The sequence below is a fragment of the Spea bombifrons genome, chromosome 1, assembly GCF_027358695.1.
Source record: "Spea bombifrons isolate aSpeBom1 chromosome 1, aSpeBom1.2.pri, whole genome shotgun sequence".
In the NCBI taxonomy this organism is placed as follows: Eukaryota; Metazoa; Chordata; class Amphibia; order Anura; family Pelobatidae; genus Spea; species Spea bombifrons.
Genome location: NC_071087.1, coordinates 142,501,388 through 142,509,462, shown reverse-complemented (window position 1 = coordinate 142,509,462; position 8,075 = coordinate 142,501,388). Strand labels below are relative to the sequence as shown.

General features: G+C 37.2%; 1 long non-coding RNA gene across 1 annotated transcript; it reads left to right on the top strand.

Annotated features, from left to right (window-relative positions):
* The first annotated feature begins 640 nt into the window (after positions 1-640).
* Positions 641-7,339, top strand: LOC128505115 (uncharacterized). Its single transcript, XR_008355538.1, has 2 exons — positions 641-795; positions 7,300-7,339. It is a non-coding gene; the product is annotated as an uncharacterized LOC128505115 (long non-coding RNA).
* The last annotated feature ends 736 nt before the right edge of the window (positions 7,340-8,075 follow it).

Below are 8,075 nucleotides of genomic sequence, written 5' to 3'. Positions count from 1 at the left end.
GGCGCCTGATGAGCAGGGCTGGATGGGGAGAGCACAATCGTGCAGTCCCCTGAAGACCGGCACAGGGGAAGGGGCCTTTCCGGTCGCCCTCTCCCATATAGAAATGCTACTGTCCGTGATCTCCCCAAGCAGACCTGTAGCTTCTGATTGGGCGGCTGTGCGCCCCCTCGCAGGTGCGCCCAAGGCGAGTACCTCACTCGCCTCACCCTTGCTACAGCCCTGCCTGGACCAGAAGAATGCCAGCTGTCACTCCAGAAAATATGGTGTCCTCCAATGAAATTAGGTCCCAATGTAATGTAAGAAAATACCCGCAATGTATAAGTAGGTCGGACCCCCACCCACTAGGGGCCACAAAAAAGACCCTTCATGCCTGGACATACACAGAAGAACTCTACATTGGCATTGAGAACCGTAGCCATAATGGACTACATACACTGGGAATTAAACAATTCTATTGCCATAGCAACAATTAATAATAATTTATTATCATTCAAGAATTATTTCAAAACTGTATGTATATTTAGTTACAAAAGTATATTGAGTAGAGTACGTTGAATATCGACACATGTAACATTCAATGTAATTATGTTGTAGGCGCAACATATTAAACACTGGCTAAATTTTCCTCCATTTAGCTGCTTGAAGATCTCGGTTTTCCGGGGGCCTTCATCTCCTGAAGAGCTGTTAGACGAGGTCTCTCATTACTTGAAGTCGTCCAGTCCAGACGCCGCTACCCTCATAGCTCCTCTAAAAGCTGCATCCATTGATTCATGTGACACAATAGCGAATGTGAAGGTAACGTTAAGTTTTGGTATGATTGGGATATAGCCATTGAAATACTGCAGGTTTACCTTACCAGGAGACATACAAAAATCACAAACAGTAGGAAGCAAATTCATAACTTACCTCTGGCTCAGGGGGCATAAGATTGAAATGTTGTGCCTCCATTACTCCGATACCGAAACCTAACAAAGACCCAAGTAGGGTCCCGAATTATAGACCTATATCATTAATAAATATTGATATCAAAATATATTCAAAGATACTTGCAGAAAGATTAAATTTTTTTTACCAGAAATAATACACTTGGATCAGGCAGGCTTTATTATTGGTAGAGGTTTATCAGATAATACCCGTAAAATGATAAATTTGATGGATATAACTAGTAAAAGATCAACATATACAGCGTTTTTTGGCTCTAGACGCCGAAAAGGGTTTCGATCGTGTGGACTGGAAATTCTTATCTGAAACTTTGGAGGCCTTTGGCATATCTGGGAAATTTAAAAGTAATATTTTAGCATTATATCAAAATCCAACTGCTCAAATTGTAGGTCCAATGATAACATCAAAATCTTTTAGAATTAATAATGGAACGCGACAAGGATGCCCATTGGCACCTCTATTATATGCTTTGTCTATTGAACCATTAGCGCAATCAATAAGAAACTCAAAAGAAATAATGGGGATCAATATTGGGCAAAATGAATACAAGATAACACTCTTTGCTGACGATATTATATTAACTCTCTTGAACCCAGATAAATCAATGAAATACGTTTTGAAATTAATAGAAGAATATGGGAATCTTTCTAACTATAAATTAAATGTTAATAAAACTCAGATCATCTGTGCTAATCAGACTAAAGAGCAAGCTAAACTAATGAGATCACAAATGTTGACTGGAGCATGGATTCATTGGAGTATCTAGGCATAAAAATCAAATACAATCTTAAAGAAATGGTTAGAGACAACTATAATATATTAATGAAGAAAATGGAAGAAAAATTAAACAAATGGAAGAGCCTTGAAATTTCTTGGCTAGGAAGAATAAACGCTTTTAATGCATATTATTTAGCTAAAATAATTTTTCTGTTAAGAGCGATACCACTGAGAGTCCCTTATCTTACTCTCTCTAAAATTCAAAAAATAATTTTAAGGTATATTTGGCAAAATAAACCATCTAGAATATCCTTTAATAACCTAGTTACACATACTCAAAGAGGAGGCCTCTCGGTTCCTGATATCAAAGATCTTCACGAAACGTGTATGATAACACATTTATTACTTTTAGATAGACCGGAAAGTGATAAAACTCCATGGTTCATTATTGAGAAAGAAACTACAAATCTTCTACATCTATCAGATTTTATTTGGATGACCCATGATACAAATAAATACATTAAAAGCGATAACTTAATAATTAAAGATTTAATTATAACAGCTAATAAATTTAAAAAAATTATGAATATAAATAACGGGCTCCTTTCCACAACTCCAATAGAAGTTCTGACTAATTATATAAGCGACTTAGATCTAGCTAAATGGAGCTATACAAATATAAAATTCATATCGGATTTATACAATACAGAATCTTTCATACCTTGGCCTTTGTTAAAAGAGAAAGAAGATTTACCTAATTCAGAAATATTCAGTTATATTAGAATAAAATACTATCTTCAAACGGTAGAAGTCATATCTTCCCCAGGATATGAAGAATTCCTTAATAAACACTTTAAAACTAGACTAATTCACCGAGTAGGTACATTAAAGAGAAGTATTGGAACAGACGATTCTATACTTAATAAAGAGAAATGGGAAAAAGATATAGGAGTTATACTCCCTAAAGAGGAATGGCTACAAGCTTACATAGAAATTAAAAAATATACACACTGTCTTGGGATGCATGAACTCTATTACAAAATTATTCATAGATGGTATAGAACGCCTGTTCAAATCTCCAAATATGATAAAAACTTTTCAGGGCTTTGTTGGAGATGTGGAAAGGAAGATGGGACAATTTATCACATGTGGTGGAAATGCGAAGAAGTGAGATCAATCGTATTAACCCTTTTTAAAGTAATTGAAGAATTAGTAGGCGATAGAATTGAACCATCTCCCCAAATATTCATCTTTCATATGGGACTTACGAATTTCCATAAAACACAGAGAAATCTGATAGTCCAATTAATTTTGGCTTGTAAACTCGTTATAGCGAGAAATTGGAAAATGAAAGGCAAAATATCCTGGAACGAGATACATGCTCAAATTCAATTTCAACATAAAATGGAAAAAGGCTACTTTGTGAACGTAGCTAAAAGTAATATATATATCGATATTTGGAAACCATGGGTAACCCGCACACATGTAGAGCTAGAAACTGAGAATCAATTATAAGCTACCACATAAATTTTGAGAAACCTGTAAGCTATTAAATATTTACTTTTAATTTTATTTTCTATAGCGAGAGATACAAAGTAACCAGAAAAATGAGTAATAGAATAATTATATAACATAATTTAAATAACCTATGAAAGAATTTATGAAAGAAGTTAAATTATAAATTTATCTCATTCGGTCAAATATTTTAATGTTATATATACGATTTATTTATGAATTTATTTATGAATGGATATATATGTCTATAATCTGCTGGCAGAATCTCTTGTTTTAAATATGCTGATTTGTTATTTATGTAAGGTATTTATGTATGTATGTCATTTGATACGTTTATAATAAAAAAAAAAAATAAAAAAAAAAAAGATTGAAATGTTGAGATACATCTGATGTCATCAATACAATGTGAGCCAGGAGAAATAGTCAGAGCAAGCTATAGGTAAAGGGCCATATTTTAAATTTAGTTTCAGAGGGTATGCAGAGCTAGTGGAGGGACTGGCACAGTGGGACAGCTAATGATGGGACAGGGACTAATACTCACCGTACCCTTGTCTTTAGACAACGTCACATATTATATGACTGCACTTATTGTACCTCCCCTTTTATTATACTGTAAAGCGTAACATAGATGCACAAACACGTAGTAAAAAATAAATATGCGTACATATACATTGTACTGTGAAAAAGTATTTCCACTCTTTCCCATTTTTTCTGGCTTTTGCACATTTGTCACATTGAAATGTTTCAGATCATCAAACTAATTTTAATATTAAATAAAGACAACTCCAGTAAAACACAAAATGCAGTTTTCAAATGAAGATTTTATGTATGGGAGGAAAATAAGCTATCCTACTCAACCTGGCACTATGTGAAAAAGTAATTGCCCCCTTACTTATTGAATCAATTAATTAACCAAATTTAAATGATAATTGGGTTTAATTTCACTAGACACCCCCAGACATGATTACTCCCAGCCCTGCTGAATCTAAATATCAATTAAATAGAACGTTTTTTGCAAAGTGATGTAGGCTTAAAGATCTCAGAAAGCAGCACATGATGCCACGATCTTAAGAAACTCAAGAGCAAAGAAGAAACAAAGTCATTGACATCTATCAGTCTGGAAATCATCCAAAGCAATTTCTAAGGCCTGGGACTCCAGCAAAGCACTGTGAGAGCCATTATCTACAAATGGAGAAAACGAACAAAAAGAACACAAACTCTTGTCTGACATTTGCCAAACTTCATCTTGATGATCCTCAAGACTTTTGGGATAATATTCTGTGGACTGATGAGTCTAAAGTGGATTTTTTTTGAAAGACATGCTTCCTGGTAAATCTGAAGTAAATCTTAACACAGCATTCCATAACATCATACCAACAGTCTAACACGGTGGTGGTGGTGGTAGTGTGGTGGCCTGGGACTGCTTTGCTGTTTCAGGACCTGGGCGACTTCCCATAATTGATGACGCCATGAATTTTGCTCTCTACCAGAAAATCCTGAAGGAGAATGTCCAGTCATCAGTTTGTGACCTAAAGCACAAGCGCAGTTGGTTATGCAGCAGGACCATGATCCGAAGCACATAAGCAAGTCCACCTCTTAATGGCTCAAAATAAACAAAATGAAGGTTCGGTGCTACCAAGTCAAAGTCCTGACTTAAATCCGTAGGTAATGCTCGAAAACCTTCCAATGTGGCTGAATTAAGACAACTCTGCCAAGAAGAGTCACCAATATTAATAATAATATTGCTATTTATTGCAAATGTTTGATTGCACTTTTTGCGCAAAGGATGGCAACCAGTAATGGCATTATTTTTTCACATGAGTAAAAAAGGTTTTGATGAACTCTTTACCTTCAATAAATAAAATAATGATTTAAAAGCTGCATTTTGTGTTTATAAATTGTTTTATATTAACATGTAAATATGACAAGAAAAGAGAAATTGAAGAAATTAGGTAAATACCGTATTTTCTCTAGTTTTTTCAGAGTAAATGGTCTGAAAAATATCCCTCGTCTTATATTCGTTATAATGAAACCTCAAATAGAGATCTGACTACAAGACTAAGATCCATATTCCCCGCAGCGCTGCAGGGGACTTGAATCCTTCTCTCTGGCAGCCAGTGGCTTCTATGACATAGTGCAGGCATCACATGACCTTCCAGTGCTCCACCAAAGAAGCCGTGGCACTTTTTATTAACAGAGCAATTCTCTCTTCTGCATGTTCTCTGGCAGCTCTTATAACATGCTTTTCCTCTTTCTGCCTAATCTTATAGATCTGTCTGTCTTCCTAACTTTGCTTTTCTTTGTATTTACTAAATGCTTCTTGTTTTTTACTATTCTGGCCACTTCTGCGGAGTATCACAGTGTTTTCTTAAAATTTTGCTCTTACTGACCAGCCTAATAAAACTTTATGTTACCTTCAATAATTGAACTTTTAAATAATCTCATTCCTCCTGTACTCCATTAAATGGCACCAAGTAACTTTTTTACACATTCTCTCATTTTAGAAAATTCAGCAAGGGTGTGGGGTCATTAGGGTGACCAAATTTGCCTTGTTTTCCAGGACACATATAATTTTTACATATTGCTGACCAAACCTGCAGTATGGGGCATCATTTTATCTGTGCTGGCGGCATCAATACACAAGGGGGCAGCTGGGGCCATTACTTAAATCAATACTAAAAGGAGGGGCTGGCTGGGGGCAAAAACACAAAAGGGGGGTCAACGACAAAGAATTGCGGGAAAAAAACATTGTTTTTATTGTTGTAGCTTAGCCCATCCAGATGTGTGACAGAGCCTGTCCAGGTTTGTGTGTGTTTGGGTGTTAGTTTGGCAGAGTCTTTCCTGTGTTTGGGTGTCGATGTGGAAGAGGCTGTCCTGGTGTGTGTGTCAGTGCGGCAGAGCCTGTCCTGGTGTGTGTGTGTTTGGGTGTCAATGTCCTGGTGTGTGTGTTTGGGTGTTGGTGTGGCAGAGCCTGTCCTGGCGTGTGTGTGTCAGTGTGGCACATCCTGTCCTGGTGTGTGTGTTTGGGTGTCGATGTGCCAGAGCCTGTCCTGGTGTATATGTCTGGGTGTTGGTGTGGCAGAGCCTGTCCTGGTGTGTTTGTCGGTGTGGCAGAACATGTCCTGGTGTGTGTGTTTTTGGGTGTCAATGTGGCAGAGCCCATCCTGATGTTTGGTTGTTGATGTGGCAGAGCCTGTCCTGGTGTGTGTGTTTGGTCATCTGTTTCCTGGCACTGTAGAAATAAATTGAACTATTTAATTTTTACCATTTCAGAGATAAAGCACCCTCCTTTGTAGATCACTTCAAAGGACAAACCTTTCCAGCCCAAAAATCAGTGAGAGGAGAAGTAAAGTTATTGTGTTATTTACTCTATTTCAATCTGCATACTTTATTAAAATTGATTAGTGACTTCAGGCACCCTGTGTATGATGACTTTTTTAGTGTACTGATGTACTCCCAATCCCATCAGATTATATCCTATATTATCTGCCTAGCACTGATGTCATGTTATCCAGTACACATGGATGCTGAGGAGTTAAGCTTCTGTCTATTGATTTTATTTCTATAAAAAGGCCCACCAAAATCCTCAGCACCAGGCCCATGATGATCTTAATCCAGCCCTGCCAATAACTAATACATAAAGATTTTTGTATATTGTATATTTTTCATTTTTTAGAGTCAATTACCAGCCCCTGGCAAGTATGTCTTAATGGGAAATAAGATTAAAGCGATTAAAGGGAAATGCTCTGAAAAATACCCCTTGTTTTATAATCCAACCTCAAATAAGAGTAAGATCCAGATCCCTGCAGCGCTACAGGGGACCTGGATCCTTGTCTCTGTGCAATGTGCCGGGACTCCTATGACAGAGCGGCAACGTGACATAATATTTGGGTCAACATAGAAGTAAAGTCATGCAGTAAGAAAAAAAATGATATAGCTGTATTATTCCAAAAGAAAATGGAGCCTTTAGTCTGTTGATACACTTTATTACTCTGAAATAGAAATACATATAAAGTAACAAAAGCTTTTAAGACCTCACTTGTCACTTATTTTGTGTGATTTATATTTATATGACTTTCTGATGTTAAGTATTTCTTTTTCTTTTTCTTTCTAAATATCTTACAGGGAGGAAAGAAGAAAAAAGACAAGCATTAGAAGAACAAAAGTGATACAATGTTGCTGGAACATGCATTTAACAAACCTCCATTATACTTCTTAATGCGCTTCTGCATGTGTGTTTGTAAATGGTCTGCATGTATATACTGATCTTTACTTAAAGGTCATGGGTTTTCAGAATAAAACCTTAAACAAACTTGTTGAAGTATTCCAATATCTTATGAAATATACTGAGTACCTGTATATAGACTCTATACAATCATCTACAGCCTAGGGCTGAATATTGAGCAGACTGAGGGATCTATCAGGAAATAACACGGGGGCTCAATATAGAAAACAGGGGGGGGGATATTATAGAAACATTTACATAAATAAAGACGTTTCACAATGTATCAGAGGGAAGTTCGTGAAATCAAGGAGCTGAAACCACAACTCTCCTGACAAGCCTTCTGTTGGTGAATAACTACAAACAGCAGACTAAAGTAGAGGACTGCATTGGGATGCGGGTTCTGCGGGACCCACCAAAAAACTCGGGTGGTCTTTCGGGCGCTGCGGGCGGTCAGACACCGTACCTGCGGGTCTCAGTAATCCTGCGCACTCCCGCAAGGCTGCCTTCGCGTTGCTCCCTCACAACATCTATTCTTTTGTTCCGCAAAAGGAAGCCAGCGGAGTCACATGATTTTACGCCATGTCACATGACTCTGCTCAGCTCCTGGGTGGAACAAGAGAAGAGACGCTGTAAGGGAGCAACATGAAGGCAGCCTTGCGGGACTGCACAGAAAATC